Genomic DNA, 18,796 nt, shown 5'->3' with positions numbered 1-18,796 from the left:
AATAGCATTCTTATCTTCACGTAGTCAAAAATAAGATAACAAGCGAGATAACAAAATAAATACTGTAAATATACGGAGATAGGATTCTGTCAGACCAGGCTCTATTTAGATCCGGGGAAACAGTGCCCCCAGTGTTCGATGTGGTTCACTCCATCTCTTCGTGTGAGACGTGTTCCTGCTGAGAGTCCCACTGTGTGAATCGATATTCCCCCGTCTGCAGCCCTCGGGACTCGACCAGCACATCAAACACGCGTCTGGCTCAGCGGCACTTGTGTGAATAAACACTTCACTAAATAAGGCTGCTGCAGTATTCTAGTATTCTACAGCAACAGTGTTGTGTCTATTTAATGATACTGGAGCACATCAAAACTAGAGATTTAAATATGGCAACAATGGAGAAGCATGCATAGTCATTAATCCAAGTCAGTCACTGCTCTTTTGAAAAGCGTCCCAGGACCATGGGGGTGTCAGCACCTCAGTGGGTCAGCTGGCAAATCGCAGCTCCGGACTGAGATGGCAGTTTCCTCATCACGGCTGGGTAGGATTTTCTGGTCTGAAGGGAAGGGCGCCACCATTTTACACAACGACCCTGTGGTCCAGTGACGAGTGTACCTGTTTAAATGTTATCATGATGGTCAAAGTTACAAGTAATTAACTCAGATCACTTTATATCTGGCCATATCTTTTATTAGGAATTTGTCTTTTCACATACCCCAACTTGCTCACCATAAAACACACAGACAGGGAGAGAAGCCTGGAGTCAGAGCGCAGGGTCAGCCATTTATATAGCACTCCTGGAGCAGTTGGGGTTAAGGGCCTTGCTCAGGGGCCCAGCGAAGTAGGATTCCTCTGCTGGTCGCGGGATACAAACTGGCAACCTTCCCGCCACTGGTGCAGATCCTGAGCCACAGAACCACCGCACCGCCAAATCTGCAATTGTAAAAATTTTCCAGCAAATCATGTGCATGGCTACAATTGCTAAATGTAAGTCTAATGCAAATTATATTTTGCAGTTGACAAATCAGAAGCAATACCCCGTTTCTTAAAGGCGAATGATACTGTCCATTGCAACTAAAATCGAAAAAAAAAACACACGAGATGGATGCGTTCTAATAATCCTGTTCTGTTCCCAATGTAGCCGAAGATGTTTGTGCGTACTTTTACTATGTAGCGAGCAACTCAATTACTGCTGTGATCGTCGTGGGCCGTGACAAGATAGTAAACCAACTCGTTATTATCCGGTTGTGCAAAATCACTTATTCTGGCAACCCCACTAACAACAGGGAAAGCTGCTCGGTTATTTTGAATGCAGGTTGTGTGAAACATGAGATAATATTGCTGAGATCTGTTCTGTTCTCAGACTGTTTAGAAATGCCAGCCTTTTGACCTGCAGGTGATTTGTACCTCTTAAATTTTTTAAGGCCTTAAACTTTTGTCCAATACTACTCATAATTAAATAACGCAATCGAAATAGGTAATAATTGAAATATTAATAATCTTTGATCCGTGAAAACCTAAAAAAAATAATTACTGCACTATATACACTTGGACAATGCAAAGCTCCAAGCGTCTTTGAAGGTGCGCATCTCAACCAGGACGGATTGTTGGGTTAAGTCCCCTTCAGCCAGATTCAGGACGAACAGCTGCCACTCAGACCACAGCTCGTAAAGACATGAAGGGTTTGAGGTAGTACACCAGGCTAATGCCTGGAAGGAGTACTGCGCCGAAGGCAAGAAGCCAGCCAGCCACAACCGCAGCTACTTTGACCAAAATCGCGGCGCTGGGGAAGGCGCAGCCTAACCCGCCCGGCTGCAGTGTAAGCCGAGACGCGTGCCGATTGGCTGTCGGGGCCGGACAGGGCCCGCCTCTCTGCGAGCCGATCTCGGTCCGCTCCGAGGGAAGGGAAAATAAAGCATGTTTGTGTGAGAGCGCGCTGTCACAAGAGGCGAGGGAGGGGGGTAGGGTGGACTCCGGTTCGGGTGAGGGGGTGGGCTCGGTGGATCGAGAGGGAGAGAGGACCTGGCCCTTTAAATAGATCAACCATTCGGTGGTGAGTAGCTTAATGCAACGCTGTTTATAATTTATTGCACAGGTGCGAGAAAAAAAAGCATGCCCTTCTGGCAAGATGTGTAATTTTCTTGCAAGCGGGGGACTGGGGTTACGCACCGCTCCTGTGCCGGTTCTGCACGGCGGCTCGGGTCCGGTATCGCTTTCGGTCTTTCGCTAGGACGAGCGGCGGAGGAGTGTGGAGAGGAGGGTTTAAGCTAACACACCAAGTGGTCTTTTAAACCCTGCGTATTGTTCTGTTTATTCTTCAAAGAAAGGGGGGAAAAACACGCCAGCGGACGAGTTAGAGTGTAGCGACCGAGGAGGGGTGGCGATACTGCAAAGGAATAAATGTATCTCTCTCTTTTTTAAGTGAGACGCGATTGCAATACGAATTTTGTCCCCGCAAATAGCACAGAAAGTGATTCTGCGTTTTGCGAAGTAAGATGTCTGGCTGGTATTTTGGGGAGACAGTGTGTATGGAGCGAGTGTGTGGAAGAGCAGGGAGACAGCGAGTAAAATTGAGGTGCGATGGGATCTGGGGAGCTCGGTAGGCCGGTATATATCACGGAATACGACGGACTGCTTGGATTTCTAACTCAAATATATTATTTCTTTTTTTTAGAACAGAATTCAGGTTTGCTTGCGGTGAGGATTATTTAATTACTTGCGTGAGCCAGAAAACCGAGTACAACGGCTCTGGAAATAATGCCCTGGAGCACGGCGTCGTGTGAATATAAATTGTTGCTCCCCGGTTATAAATAAATTAATAATTCAACATTGTTGGAAGGTTCAGTCCTGAAGAAAGAGCCGTTTTATCAGATAGACGGAAAGTAGGAAGTAATTTCTGATACTGTTTGAAATAATTCGAATAGACAGAATACAGGAGGCTTTCCAGAGTTTTTCCCCCCCGTTTGGTGTCTAATGTTTGCTTACGCCTGTACGATTCTAATGCATTGTGGTTCACGCTATACGCTGAAACTTAGGTCAGTGATGCAAACTTGTTCACCTCTTCTGTGAAATTATTCACTTTAATTTTGGTGAATTTTTGTATGTCGGAGGAAATTCTCCCAAACTGCTGAGCGCGAGTGGCACTACTGCTCCAATTACCTGTGTTTGGCACCTCTGCTACAATTATGTCGTGAAAAGTTGAGCAGGTGACGCTTGATTTTCTAGGAAAGCTTTTTTCCCCCCCTTCTGTGTAATTTTGTCAGGGATACACCAGCAGCATTCACCTGTCAGACAGGTGTCTGGTTTTGAGAGCGCAGAGTGTAATTGTGTCAGGGGTACACTAGCAACATTCACCTGTCAGACAGGTGTCTGGTTTTGAGAGCCCAGAGTGTCTCTGTCATGGCTGTTACTCGTCTGTGTTTGGCTCTGTGACCTGCACTCATCCCGGGACACAGTCAGGAGAAAAGGCACCGTTCTCATGGAGGTGTTTGTTGAGGAGAGTGTATGTGCTGTCACTGCTGAGTGTTCAGTTCAGAAATGTCATTGTAAGATTGTTTCTCTACCTATACCCTGCATATGCGCGATTCCAAGTTATTAATTAAAATAAAGGGCACATCAGTATAGAAAACTTCATTCTCTTTTTTTTTTTAATGCTCTGGTCTGCTGGAGGTGGGACAAAAGTGAGGCTCCTGGCCGCTGTCTGTCTCCTCTCGGCTGGATTGTGTTTATATACTTTGCATTGTTTGATTTCCTGGTTCATTTCTTGTTTAAACACGTAGAATTCCGGTTGGCTCTGGTGTGCGAGGGTTAGAGTGCCTTGACTTGTTGCCCAGAGATATAGAAATATGTTTGGTGAGTGCAGTTGGTGGATATTTCGTTTCTCAATGCAGCTAAATTGAGTGTCATTTCGGCCTTAGTTAGAAGGACAAAGAATCTGAAGGTGTCGATGGACTATAGTTTCAGTGGCTCAGCCTGGAACATGCGTCTGTGATCTGTGGACTTTAAGAACAGAATATCCCTATAGGGTGGCACTGTGGCACAGTTAGCATTACTGTGTCACTGCGCTGGAGCCCTGGGTCCAATTCCAGACCTGGGGTGCTATCTGTGTGGAGTTTGTAGGTTCTCCCTGTGATTGATTCCGGCTGCTCCCATTTCCTCCCACAATGCACTGACATATTGAAAGTTAACTGTCTTTTGGGAAAATTGGCCCTGGTGTGAGGATATGTGTGTGTCAGTGTTTGCCCTGTGATGGACTGGTGTCCTGTCCAGGGTGTATCGTGCCTTGTGCCCATTACATGCTGCGTAGGCTTTAGCTCCCCTGTGGCCCTGAATTGGATAAAGAACGTTAGAAAACGGGTGGATGGGATACCTCTACAAAGCATAAGGGACCCCCAAAGTACCTTCCCTGAAAATGCAGGCCTGGAGATCACAGGTTTTGTTTCCAAGGAAACGCTCCATGGGTCTAATGTACTGCCAGATGGGCCTGGGGCCCTCAGAGGTTTCTTTTCTCCCACCTGGAGGTTTTGCTTTCCTCTCCTGGGTGCCCACACGGTCTGCTGTTGCTGTTAACTGTAACATAGTTCTGAAAAGCGCTTAGCAGCAAGCTGTTGAGAAGGAACTGTAGCAGATAAAAGATAGATCTAGAAAGGTGCAAGACTTTAAGTTTGAAACTTCCTTAGAATGTTAAGCAACGTCATTGGCAGTGAGAATTTTCTGGCAGTGTTTTGGAACAGGGCTTTGGAGACCGACGTTGCTCACAGAATGCAATGTGCTTGTTTCTAGAGAGCCACACTCCTGAAAGGTTTAGTGATCCAGAAATAGTGATCCAGTGATCTGGAACAAATGGTAATTCTGAGTATCAGGCTCAGTCAATATTGGGGGGGGGAAGCTTAGCAAGATCAGACCAATGAGCTTTCTAGAAGCACTGGTTGATCAGCCCTGAAAAAAGCAATCCCTCCCTGTATTGAATTGATTTTTATTTTAAGCTTATTAGGTAAGCACACTGGTGAACGCTGTCAAAAGTCATTCATTCTAGAACACATTAACTCTTCAACTGCAGCTGTCTTAGGCTTCACAGTGTGTCTAGTGAAGTCGTGTTCTTTGTTTGGTTTTTTGGCAAGGATTTGTGCTGTCTTGAATGCCAAATAACATTCTGTGTTTTAGTCAATTGGACGAGCTTGTCACAGCTGGTTGGATTGCTTTTCCAGATGCTGCCTTTATTGCTTGTGTTAATTGGCTATTACAGTTTGATACCTGCTGGTTTGAAAGGCTGAATTTGTAAGACGTAGCAGCATCTGGTATGGAACGATTCTCATGGTGCGCTGGTACATGATGGCAGAATACGTAGGAGCGAGTGTAAATACAGTACGTAAGAGATGCAGATGAGAAGGTTCTGCCCATTAGGTTTGTCTGGTACTTTAGTGGCTGAGTGAATGTAGACTTTTGTGTAAATTATTCCTGAAGGAACCTGTAGCTGGGGCTTAAACTGCCTGACTGGGACGTCCACATGGTCTGCTCTTTATGTAAAGAAGTTCGTTATTCTCCCTCCTAATTTTTATTTTGTTTTTTAGCAGACCCCCTCTATAACCCCTATTTTATGCACTCGCAGATTGGAGGGCCTGATACCTTCTGTGTTTTTTCCAGCTAAGACCTCGCGTACATCACTGCTCTAATTAACTAACATCCTAAATATAGTTCTTCTAACCAGGCTTTCATGTGTTTTATAAGCAACTGTACCTTTAAAAAAGTGAACGTTGTGAGTAATTAACAATAACATTTTAAATCTTGAATATTTTAAAGGAAATATTTAGGTTTAATTGACTTCTCAGTTTGGAACAAGATCAGAGGACCCTTAAGTTCTCTGGTGTCAGAGTTTGAGACACCTGTTCTCAACTTCCTTGAAGAGATAGAGGTTTGGCTAGTACTGCCTTTGATTTAAATTCCATACTTGTTTTGCTATATTTCTATACAGTTTTATAGCTTCCCCCGATTGTATTGATGAACATATGGAAGAATCTGTATAAACACCCAGATCCCTTTCACGAGTAGGTCCTATAGCTCTGAATCGCTCATGTGATATGTATAATGCATGCTTCTACTTCCTGTGTGGATCACTTTGCAGTCAATGTTAAATGTAAGTTTCCATGTGTCTGCAAAATCCACGATCTTGTAGGTCATATCATAAGTCTCTTGATGCTGTTTGTATGCTGCTCCCTCTATACTTCTGTCATCAGTGTATTTGGCTAATTTGCTAACTATACCCAGATCTAAACTGTTAGTGATCAAAAAGAGCATTGGGCCTACAATGTACCCCTGCTGTACGCCACTTCCTACATCTGCCCTGTAAGAGGTCATGACTCTGGAGATGTTGCATTGATTCCTGTCGTATCCAGTTCCCAATCCAAGTGCATGTGTTACAATGAATTCCTGTGTTGTTTAGTTGAAGAATGGACCTTACATTAGGGACCTTAATAAAAGTTCTTCAGAAACCTCCGTTGTTTGTTGGGGGAAAAGTCCTGGCTCCACTGAGCAGGTTTGACTGTATCCTGAACTGACCTGAAAGTGCCTTTGGAAAAGCCCACTGCAAGAACTGGTGCTTTGCTGGTGTGGTGAGCTGTTGTGCTTAGTCAAGCTTCCAACAGGAGTTCCATGCTTCAGAAGTGACACACCTGGTTCGCTGTGTGCACGTCTGCTAAAAGTTGGTTTCCTTTGTATTAAAGCCCTTCATTTTGATCTGTGTAAAACAACCCGTGAAGTCTCACTTTATTCCAACAGAAAAATTCTCATCCTAACTCATTTTTATGCTGTGACTTCTGATTTAATTTTATTTTGGTGGCGATTTTTGAAAAGGACAGTAAAGGTATGCTTTTAAGCATTTAACGTACATCTGTAAAAATGCCATTCACAACAATATTTCTTGACATGGTGAATTCTTGAAGATTCAATAGTGCTATAGCCTTGCCTTCTAGAGTGCCTCAAGTCCCATCATGCATTTCTTTCTTGTGGAAAATGCATTTGGACTGTAAAAGTCTTACTGCCACCTCAAATGAGCCAGATTAGATCTTATGTTATTGATCACATCACTTCATTCCATACCTGTGTCACTTGTGCTCTGTTTTAACATTCCTGCAACAGAGCTACCAGAATGGACAATTGAGAAGCGCTTCTCTTCTCTGCTGGGGGTTTTGAGTGACACTGAGGTGATTAACACTTTGACTTGATGAACTGCTTCATTGCTTCTGTATTGATTAATGTGCTTGCTGGGGAATTAATAACACAAGATGTTTTCTTCCTAATGAGAGAGAGAGAGAGGAAACAAACTGTTTTTAAAAAGTTATTCAGATTTGACTTACTGGTCCAAGTTGTACCCCAAAACTTTTTGGATAGAATTGTACAAAAGTGTTTATTCTCTCTCGTGTGAAAAACAGGGATGTTATTTAATGAGCTCCCCCTGATTAACCAACATAGCACCTCTTAAAACCACTAGTCTTGGTTTAAATATTGGGACCATACCTTGTTGTATGACTTGCAGGGAAAGCATATTGAGCCATTAGGTGCATTAGGGGCTTATTTTTCTTGGTGTGTTGGGCATAAATTCACTACAAAATTCGCCAAGAACTCTTGAAGAACAAGAACCAACAGCTGACTCACAACCACGAGGGAAGCTGACTTTCAGTGCATGTCCACTATAACTCCTGTCAATTTCACTGAGACACTGGAGGAATGAATTGATTGAGTGTTCTACAAGATGTAAAGAGCTAAATCTGTGTGGATGAGCCCTCGTTTCCAGGTGCCGGGGTGAGGCTCCTCATATGGCTGTGCTGCAGGGCCCTTCCTTGCCGCTTGCTGGGCAGGTGTGAAACGGGAGAGCAGTGGGTTCACTTTCTGAAGGGATGGGCAATTTGCATACTGTGGAGACAAAACAGTGGCCCTTAATATCCGTGTGCACCTGGATTACATCTCATTTGCTTAATATTTACCTGCTAACTGGTTTGGAGCTGGTTTGACTTGGGAAGAGGTTATTGCCAGACCACAGAGTTTTCATAAAGGATGTGCGAAGGAGGGCGACTCGCTTGGAGGTTAACTTCTGATCCAGTGCCCAGAGCACAGGTTGAGCTGTACGAGTCCCAGCCTCTCCAGTTCAGGGCTGGGTGTTTGTGTATCGTAGTGCGTCTTCACCCCGAAGGCAATGAAGTCTCTTCTTTTAGGGGGGCTTACCGCCGGATGGAAAATGAAATCTCCAGATGACGTAGAGACGAATCGGACGTGAGGAGTCTGAAGTCTGAGGTCTGTCTCTGGGCTATCACTGACAAAAGCAGGAGAGTTACTGGGATGTTGTACTTTGCGAACAGTTTTTCGTTTCAAGGCCTTGCAGTGCTGGTCACGAACTTGCTGTTGGACACCGTTAGCCCTCTAGGCTGGTATTCAGGTTGCTAAGTAGCTGTGGTTAGTTATTTATTTATTTCCACTCGTTTCTCTCCGCTTTGGCATGTCTTTCTCGCTCATCCCACCTGAGGAGAGAGCGAAAAGCAGCCTGGTCACCGCCGCTGGCTGTCAGAGGGCCAGGCCGAGCTCTGACCAAACCGTTGCTCCTCCGCTCTGTGACGAGGTGCCGAGGGGTTCCGATGAGAAGTGCGGCGCCGGGAGATTGTCTTCGATTGTGGAGGTCATGCCCTCTTTCCTGCCCACACTCCCTGTGACCGGTGTTGCCTACTAGAGCAAGCGGTTGATCTGGCCCACTGAGGCCTGGGATCCCGAGAGCTCGCACCTCTCGAGGAAGTGTGGGAAGGGAGAGGATTGGTGTGGGGACGTCCTGTGAGGGAATGATGGGAGGCAGACTGGAGATGAGGCTTGTGCAGGTCACCGACTGTGCACCACTGAGGTCAGGTCCGCTGGGCTTGCAGTGCAGCAAGGTCTCCTGGGATCTGCAGCGCCCTCTCTCCTCCAGCTCGCCTTGGCTCAGCCGATGGATGAGTCTGATAGGTGGACCTGGGAGCTGGGGGGCATCTCTTGTTCCCCAGCTTGACACACAGGCTGAGAGCCTCTTTATTAATCAGTCATTTGGAAGGGAGTCGATATGAAATAGAAAAAAGTTAACTAATAGAAGGCCTGGGAATCAGATTAGTTCACCTCAAAGCAAAAGATCTCTCCAATTGTAACCTTTTGTGAGATGTGGCTTGTTAGCTTTTTCCTGAAGATATCAGCTCATTGTTTTAAAAGAACTTTTGCGCTCCCAGTTTTTCTTGCTCTCATCCAGCAACCAGATCCCTGGCTTGCAGTGACTGAGAAGCACAGAGATCTGTCTTTTAGCTTCAGTGGTATGCAAAAACCAAACCAAAAATTGTCTGGGACACCGTTCATTTTTGCTGGCTGTAGACCAGTGTTTGGGGGGAGAAAAAAACTCTGCTGTGAGATTACAATCTAGAGCATGACGTGCGATTAAACGTCTCTTTTTTTATTGTTGTTATGTTGAGGGAGAGGTACAGCTCCGGAAGTCATATTAATCTTCTTACGGAATTAGATTAACAGAAATCAACACACACAGCGCCAACCTGTCTCCAGTTCCTCAATTAGAACGAGCCTTTTCTTCTAAAAAAACGATAGTTAATTCCTTGAAACTGTAAACCAGTTTTGGTTCTGCTGTGGCTAATTTTCCAGCAATCTATTGACTAGCACAAAAACCAGAATATTCACTTTTCAGGAGCATCCCGCTTTCCTTTGTGCCTTTCAGATTTAGTAATTACACAGTGTTTTGCTGCGCCTTTCCAACATGCACTCAACAAGACAGTAAAGAAAACAGGGACATGGAAGAAACTGAAAGCCCTTTCTCTCTCTTCTAGACAGTTGTTTTGTCAAAAATGTCAGATGGCACCATCTTCCTCAGTTTATGCATTGAAAAATGAAACAATGCATATCAATCAGATGATTTTTCTAAGAGCATTAATTGAAAACATTTTTACAAAGAGGTTTTGAATCTGTTTATTAACCCATGAAGGACAAATGAAGAAGCAGCACAGTGGTCCAGTATACAGTACAGATGCACCCGGCAGCTGCTGTTGGTAAGGTTGTGCAGAATGTGAAGGAGAGCCAGGACTGGCTTTCAGGCATGAGTGGAGAGCCCATGAGCCCCTGCGCCCTGTTCACCAGGTCTGGGACCAGAGACAGTCCGAGAGATTCAGCAGAGAATAGTTGTTTAAAGCGATTTCTCCATCAGCCCGTTTTAAATAAGTCGCCAAATTGTAAAAAGAGAGCAGATGAATAGGGAGGCCTGGTGGTGCCTGGTGGTCAGCATTGCTTCCTCACAGCTCTGGGGCCCTGGGTTCAGTTCTGGACCTGAGGTACCATCTGTGTGGAGTTTGCATGTTCTCCCCGGGCTTGTGTGGCTTTCCTTAGGGTGCTCTGATTCCCCCCCCCCCCCACACACAGTCTGCCTGTGCTTGTGCCTGTTGCCCTGTGATGGACTGGCGTCCTGTCCAGGGTGTACCCTGCCTTGTGCCCGAGGCTCCAGCTCCCCCGCGGCCCTGTGCTGGATCGATGGGTCTATGCGATGATTTGCTGGGATGGGGGGCAAAACGGCACGAACCAGACTCTCGAAATTCCTGCGACTTTGCGCAGTTTGGAACGGGTCTGCTGCGTGCTCTCCGCTCCTGGCAGCGGCTCTTCTCATTTCCTCGCTCTTTGGCTCGTCCGCCTGGAGAGTGACGAAGATTACACGCTGGAAGGTCCTCTTTCTTCCCGGGACAGCGTGCTGCTCGGGCCTTGGCAGAGCCCACCCGTCACAGCCCTGGCAGTGACTGACGTGGGTTTGGCCTGTGGGACATCCTGGTATTGTGTGGGGTTTTTTTTTGTATCCTCCTTCGAAGGCTGGGGTTAAAGGTCACAGGCGTGTCCACCGTACAGTCATGGATCCCAGCATCTTTTTTTTCTTGTTTTTTAGTAACAACACACTGGGTTTATGTCACAGTGAATTAATTAGTGATATGGAAAGGAAGCAGCATCAGTGGGATAAGTAATACAGAGCATGAAAAGCAAAAGGTGCGAACTCTGAGGATACAGTAATAGCTTAATCGGTGAATGCAAAGAAAAGCGCAAGAAAGTGGGTCTGGATTTCTGCTTCTGCAGCCTGTGGAACGGCCTGTTGCTTCACAGGAGCCTTCATAGATCTTACAAACGAAGCTGTAAAATCAATCAGAGTCTCAGGGTGAGCAGTGTTTTCATTTCATTGTGCTTGTTTATGACATGCAAGCTGAGGTTCATCTTTCTAAACTGGACTCTCAGATGGGGGGTGATATGAACCTGTGGGAATGTAGGGAATGTCGCTTTGAGGCTTTGGATCGTTCTCCAGGTTTGGGATGTCCAGCAGGCGCAACCTAGCGAGACAGACGGCTCATCAGCACTTGGCCCTCTTGTTTCACCAAGAGCGTGTTGTTCATGTGGTTGGAATTCTGCTTTTTCAATGAGTTGTGGAATTCATTTTATAAGGAAATGGGGTAATATCCTCTCTATCCAACAACCACAAACCAGTTTTCTCACATTAGAACTATTAGTAGTTCATTTTTTAACAGAAGCCTTTTTCATTTTTTTGTATTTTGTTCTTTTTTGTGCAAAGTCTGTATTCACATCACTAACAAGCTGTGATCTCCCATCTGTGAATGTGAAGTAAAGGTGTCACTCGCCTCCAACAGTAAGAGCTTCAGAGCAGGAGTCTCCAGCACCCTAATCGGGTTGATGCTCTTGGAAATGGCTTGAAAATGTGGTCACAAGCGATTTCATTCTCTTAACAGATTGGTTGAATAACCATTAGTGGGAACTGGATGAGGTGTTTTGCTGTTTAAAAGATATCAATGTTAGTGGCAGGAACTCAAATGCTGCACTCATGCTGCTGGGCTCATTTCTGACGCCTGTCCCAGGTGTTGCAAGTGTTTCTGAGGTGCGCTGCACATCCTCACATAGAATAAAGAACATTCAATTGTACTGTGCTCTTTCCTAGGCGTGTGTAAATTGCCATAAGCACAATGCTGAGCCCTTGATCCATCTGTTTTCTAACCGCTTTCTGCAGCTCAGTTGCAGGTGAGCCAGATCATATCCCAGCAAGCAGTATGTGCATGGCAGGGTACACCCTGGACCCTGGACTGGACAGGACAGCTGGCCACCACAGGACACACACAGACACACACACCATTGACAGGACAGCTGGCCACCACAGGACACACACAGACACACACTGTCCCAGAAGCCAATTAACCTTCCAGCATGCCTTTGGACGGTGGGAGGAAACAGGAGTACCTGGAGGAAACCCACGCAAATACAGGGGAACATCCAAACTCCACACAGACAGTACCCCAGGTTTGGAATTGAACCCAGGGCCCCAGCGCTGTGAGGCAGCAATGCTGACCCCTGTCTCCTTGCCACCCCGAGCCCTTGATGTGAAAGCTATATGTACTGTTTTGTGTAGCAACAAAAAAGTAACTGATTTCTGTGTTATGGCCAGAGCAAGTGACCAAGCTGTGCTTTCTTCAGCGAGACACCTCAGTTCTCCATGGGCTTGACTGCTGTAACCAGCTTGCTCTTTTATGTGAGTTAGGCCTTACAGGGACCAATGCTTAATTACTGGTAGACTTGCACTGCACACTGATTACAGAAAGAAATCACTTAACCTTTATAGTAATGTAATTAACTGAGATTCGTTGTTGCTAATTATACTGCATGGCCTAGTTGCATAATAAGAGAGAAATTTTGCCTAAGCAGGCAAAGTGAACTTAGCTATTGTCTGTCTGGTGTGTGTAAGTGAAACTGGCACAATTGCAAGTGATTCTTCTCATGCAGGTTACTTTGTGCTCATCTTTGCCAAATTCAAAGGAACTAATACTTTGGCAGAGTAGACCTAGTGATACCATCTCCCTGCTGTTGAACTCTTATTTTAGGTCTGTTGAAGATCTTTTCCTTCTCCCTGGGGTTCAGGGTAGCTAAGACCTGCCTTTGCTGGCGGAGTGTACAAGGAGTGTGTTCTGCACTGGGAGCTGTCGTTTCAGTAGGATGCCCCCGGGGAGAGCTGGCCGGAGGTGCTGAGATTGCGGTGGCTCATCATGCACACAGCTGCCTGAGCCTCAGAGACGTTCGGGACCAGACCCCACGCGCGAGGGGTGGATGGGCACCCTGCCCTGGCGAGTCGATGGGTGCTTGTGCGTGTGCTCTGTCGGCTCAGCGGTGTGAGGAAGAAGCAACACACTCTTCCTCCCTCCGGTGGCGACACCTGGCCTATTACGCTACAGCTGTTTTGGCTGAAGGCAGCTCCTCACCGGAGGAGGCATGTGAAGAAAAGAGCAGTTGGCACCAGCCCATTGAAAGAGCAGTGCTCGGGCGTTTCGATGGCACATCTGAGGCGAGAGCGAATGTCATGCTGCGACATCGGCGCGTGAGCTTTTCTCTCCCCTGTCGTTTTTTAACTGCTCTGAATAAACCTCGTCGGGATAATCATCACGATTGTTTCTGCACAGAAAAATAGCCTTGCTAGGGTTTGAGGCAATAGGGCCTTCAGCCTGAAGCCTCTGGCTTCTGCACAAGAGTGCTAACCCAGCCCTGGGCAGCTGGTTAGTCCACCTCCAGACGCATTCCAGGTCTCCCAGCTCAGGAGTCAGTGTTTCCTGAGACCCCAGGGGAAAGCGAGCAGCGCTGGCGGTTGCTGGGATGCTGTCTGGGTGGGGGACTGGGCACGGGCCGTAGCGATCGAGCTACGCCAAGTGTGGTCTGGCGAGTGAGGAGGCAACATGCCAAGCGCCCATTCCTGGGACTCAGGGACTCGGGATCGGTAGCAGGCTGGATTAAGGGAAAAAGGAAATGCCCTTCAGTATTCCTACTTTAAACACGTCTGTTAGGGAGTTCGTAATGCACTGAGACAGAGCAGTGTTGAATTTGTTGCAGATAAGAAGCAGATCCAGTGGTCTTCAACATAACTGGCCTCATGCCGTTCTCCTTTATTGTACCCTGACAAATGGTTGTCGTCGTTTCAAATATCAGATGACAGTTTACATGTTAAAGTTAAATGTTTAAATAGCTAAGCACTAATTCACAATGACATTACGGCTCAGGGATGGCTGTCCAAGTTAAACAGCAGAGCTATGCAGACACTGCGGAGGAAACTCTAAAACCGGTGTGTCTGGAGCCATCAAGGCGTAAATACCCTGGCTCTTTGGATTCAAGTTCAGTTCATTTTTAAATGTTAAAGCTATGGTATTTTTATTTTAAATGCGTTTCCTGAACATGTTTAATGGGTGGTTCAGTGGCACGGTGGGAGTGTGTTTGTGTCCTGTCTGGGATCCTGCCTTGTGCCTCTTCCTGCTGATTGATTGATTGTTTGGGATGGGCTCTGGCTCCCTGTGATTCTGTATTGGAAGACGCAGTTGGAAAATGGTTGGATGGATTGCCTGTCTGGGAAGAAGTGCTCTCAGGTTAGAGGTGACATTCTGATGCACCCTGCTGGGCGGTCGGGGAACAGCAGCACGCCAGTGTCGCCCAGGCTGCCCTCAGAGCAGCAGCTGGTTGTGTGTCGGTTCACAGGAAGTGATCAGCACATTCAAAATGTGGATCCAAACAAGCAAGGTGGCCCAGCCTTGTTTTTAACCTTTCTCAGGTTCCTACACAGTCGGATTGCTTTTAATTAGATACAGCACCTGTCGTTTTCTGTTTTGCCTTCAATGTGTGTGAAAAAGGAACCGATTTATGAAGTCATTATAAAGGAGAACTGCAGTCCCAATGTCTTAGACCGGTTATTAGATTTCAGTAACAGAATGAATTAACTGACGATGTAGAAAAGTTTTACAGATTTCGAATTAAGCACAGTCGTGAGCCTTGTGAAAGTAAGTCGCCATGTTGTTGCACACTGCTGGTTTTGCTACGAGCGAGAGCGAGAATCGCGACGTGAAGCGGCCCTTCCTCCTGACCGGTCACCATGATCACTAATGCGATGTGCAAGCGAATAGCAGCTTACATTTCACCTCGGAAATGTTCTAATGATTAAATGATCTGCATCAAAAAGTAGTATTTGTCGGCAAAACTGTTTGGAAATCGCGAGCAATATTTCTACTGGTTTAAAAGATCTATTCACATGCCTGCTTGTTTACAATGTAATAGGGCCTATTCCGTCTATCTTGTGATGTAAATTGGGGTTTTTACAAGTTACTGTGTACCGATGTTTAAAAATAGCGTTGCCGTGTAATGGAGTGCAGCAGGTTCTGGCGTTTGTGTGTACATATGCAGACGAGAAAAGGTGGGAGAGCTCTGACGGTCAGCTGCAGTCCTAGTGGCTATTTTGTGAAAGTAGGGGCAATGATTTGCTATGAAACAGAAGGGAGGGGAGTTTGCAGTGAAAGGGCGCCCTCTGGTGGCTGTTTTGCCACAAGCCTTTAGCAAGGTACTCTGTAGCAAACAATAGGGGAGAAATTTTCATTTTTAAACTAAAGTGCATTGTCTTAAAGAGCTTATATACATTCACATTAGATGCTTTGTTCTTTTTCCAGATGTGTCCTGCATGGATCGGTGTCCTGTTTTTTTTTTTAGGACAGGATTAATTTGTGAGGACGAGTAATGTTTTGCACAACAGAATGTTGCTCTGTTCTTCCTGCAGGCACTCGTCATGGTCTGACTGGTGTCCTGTCTTTTCCCTTTTCTTATTCAAGGAAGAGACCTAAGCCTGGAGACTCTCTGAAAAAGCTGAGCTTACTGGACGTTTGCCCTGGTCAAGGTAGGAACATTGCCTAATACCTGCATTTTATAGTACAGTCCATGGCTGATTAACACACGTGTTCTGTTGGGCTCTTATCCCTGAAAGCCTTTGTCTGGTCAACAGGTGATCTTTGATGCTTTTTTTCTGTCATATTTCGCCCATGTTATAGTAGGCCATCTGCAGTATTATTTTTTCCTGCTCTAGGCCTATAGAGGAACGTGGCTGATGTTGTATTCTGTTCTAATAAATACAGGTTCCTTCTGACCTTACTCAGTCGAGCTGACTGTTGTACTGGAAGTGTTGCAGAATTATATACAAAACTCCGGAAAATACAAACACATGATGGAAAGGCTTTATCTGAATATGTCGTATACTGAAGACCTTGCATGCATTTCCACTGTACTCCCATTATTCTCTATGCCTTCCTGCCGGCACTTCAGGGTAAACGATTTGACACAAAGGGACAGTAAAGCAGAGACAAAATGCGAGAGAAATTGCTTTACAGCTGCTGTGGTAGTCATTGGTGACACTCTTTCTGTGTTTTATTCTGGGTTATGGGTGCATTCAAAGTATACACCCATGTCCAAACTGTATGATAGGAATGTATCTCCAGCGAATTACATTAGTTCTTGTGGATTTTAATTCCCCTACCTAATTTTCCTACTAATTGCATTATTTAGGCATCTAACAGGGACTTATAACATGACATTTGGGCAGCTACAAGTGAAACGCACACTCGGTCTAACTTATGGTCCCTAACCTGCCTCTGTTCCATTCATTCTTAATGGAAAATGCCCTGCGTTCACATTGGCAAAACATTGTCTCTTATGGCTCCATATTTGTATTGTTCAATTCCCTTTAATTAAAAAATTTCCTTTTAGACATCGCAACATTCTTGTCTCCCGCCTTAACGTAAATCGGGTCCCCCCTTTTGCCTGGACACCAGTTGACACAGCGCCCCCTGGTGTATACCATCGCTATACACGGTCTCATACAGTATGTGTCCCTGTAGTGTCTCCTCTCACTGGCCAGTTCTGCTGAGAGGAGGTGTGAGTGAAGCTGCAAAGAGATATGAAGGGCTGTGCTAGAAAAAAAAACTTGATACAGCACTATCCCGTTAGTTTGTCCTCTGCAGTTGTGGGTGCCCTCAGACAGCTTGATGAAAGGTTGACGTCCTTCACAGCTCACTGGGCTGGTGGATTTCCTGCTCTCTGGAGCATTAAGCTCACGGAAACCACAAGATCCCCCTTGGACTGGACACTGGTCACCCCGACTGTGAAGGGGCATTGGCCAACTTCCGCTCCCTCTGTGAAAATAACTCATCCCTCCCCAGTATCTCTCGCAGCTAGACCTTCCCAGCAGCAGCACAGCCTTCTGCTTCAGTGACGTTGATGAAGAGCAGAGGCTGAGCCGCAGGCAGGCTGTGGCCTCGTCAAGCACATCTTGTTCTGCAATCGGTTAAGGCTTTCACTGCGCTGCTGGAGGACACGGCTGAAACGTGGCTCAGGCTGGTTGAAATTTCCAGAAACACTCAGGCGCTGTGTCCTTTTCTGCAAGGCTTCTTGAGCACAGCATTGTGGGAGCAACCATGTGGTCAGGAAGGTGTAGCGACAGGTTCTGTTCCTTTTCACGCCTGAAGGGGCCTGTGTAAGGCGAGAGACAGCGGAGGTGGTTTTGTTCAGGCACTGTGAAATTCTGTTGCAGAGGTTTTCTTTGTTTTTAAAAAAATGTGCATTCGCCAGTCATGCATTTTCTTGTGTTATACGTGGCTGATTTGGAAAAGCCATTGTGCTTTCACATCCCATCTGGCAGCTTCAAACCCTGTGCCCGCACACGGGGGCAGAGCGAGACACTTGCAGCCTCCTTACGGTCGAGCCCCACAATCCAGGCAGCCCTGCCCCACCCTGTGCCAGGGACTCGGAGCTGACTGGGGGAGAGGCGTGTCCCTCGCCGACCGCCACGTGGTGTGCAAGTGTCCAGGTGTCCACAGGAGGCGCTGTGTCGCTGAGAGTCGAGACTTGCCTAGGCCTGACCAAATTGCTCGCCACTGTTGGGAGAATCCCAGCCATCGTTCCACTGGTCAAGTGACCCAGACTTCGTCTGCACTCAGACCAGCACTTCTCCCAGGGACCCTTCCCTCGTGCAGCAGGGCAGCCCGCCAGCCCAGGGTTTCTCGAGGATACGGGTATTTAAAATCTTCAAAGACACTGACTGAGTCAGTCCAGCGGGATTCCCCAAAATCAACGGTGAAACGTGAACAAGGAGGCAGATGTGGAAACTATGTGAAAAAGCATTTGAAACCAAGAACAGGATGCATATCTGTACGCAGGGGGTTGTGGGAGTCTGGAACCGGCTGCCCAGCCATGGTGTTGAAGCCGATACCCTGGTTTCTCTCGGGAAATGGCTGGATGAGATCCAGGGATCAAATAACTACAGATTATCTCCCACATGGGCAGAGCTGTGTTGGAAACCCATACACCAGTGGCTGTTATAACCTCTTTAATTTAATTAGGCACCTGGTAGCTATTTTTAAGAAGCCTAAGGGGATTGCATTCACAGAAGTATCTTGAGAATCATCTGGAACTCTCTCATGCAATTGATCTGCTGTCTGACAGTGCTTATAGTGGGTCCATTGACTTGTGGATATTCTCTTAACTGCATTAGTTATTGAGATCGTAGTCATAAAGTAAGATTTATGTTTATTCTGGAGTCCTTGATAAGAGTTGCCTATCCAGAAAAAACGGAATACCTCTGGTCTATTGTGCTTATTGCTGCAAACATTTGTTTTGACCACACGGGGGCGCCATAGCCCTTTGAAAGCCATTTTCAAGCACGAGATCTTGCAGTCTTTGGATCACACTGCCGTTGCTGTTGAGGTCATGCAGAGATAAGTAAGCGCACACAAGCAGGACTAACAGAGTAACCTACATCAACAGTGGTAGTTGTCTCACAAAATCCCTCTTCCAATCTTGGTAACAGCTGCCAAGTTAGCAGCACTACGGGAAAGTAATTATTTTTTCATGAAGTTGTGATCTTTTTGTTTTGGGGATTTATAGAAATGCGGGCAGCACAGTGGTG

General features: G+C 46.3%; 1 protein-coding gene across 2 annotated transcripts in view; it reads left to right on the top strand.

Moving 5' to 3' along the window:
• The first annotated feature begins 1,937 nt into the window (after positions 1-1,937).
• gng7 (guanine nucleotide binding protein (G protein), gamma 7) overlaps positions 1,938-18,796 on the top strand; it is a 105,322-nt gene continuing 88,463 nt past the window's right edge. Inside the window, exons 1-2 of one of the 2 annotated variants that reach the window (XM_088907469.1) lie at positions 1,938-2,050; positions 15,672-15,736. The gene's annotated coding sequence lies outside the window, so the exon portion shown is untranslated. The other variant, XM_088907470.1, reaches the window with a different exon arrangement.

This window comes from Atractosteus spatula, chromosome 28 (assembly GCF_055471065.1).
Source record: "Atractosteus spatula isolate fAtrSpa1 chromosome 28, fAtrSpa1.hap1, whole genome shotgun sequence".
Taxonomy (NCBI): Eukaryota; Metazoa; Chordata; class Actinopteri; order Semionotiformes; family Lepisosteidae; genus Atractosteus; species Atractosteus spatula.
The sequence above is the reverse complement of the archived record's forward strand: the minus strand, read 5'-3'. Positions and strand labels throughout refer to the sequence as shown.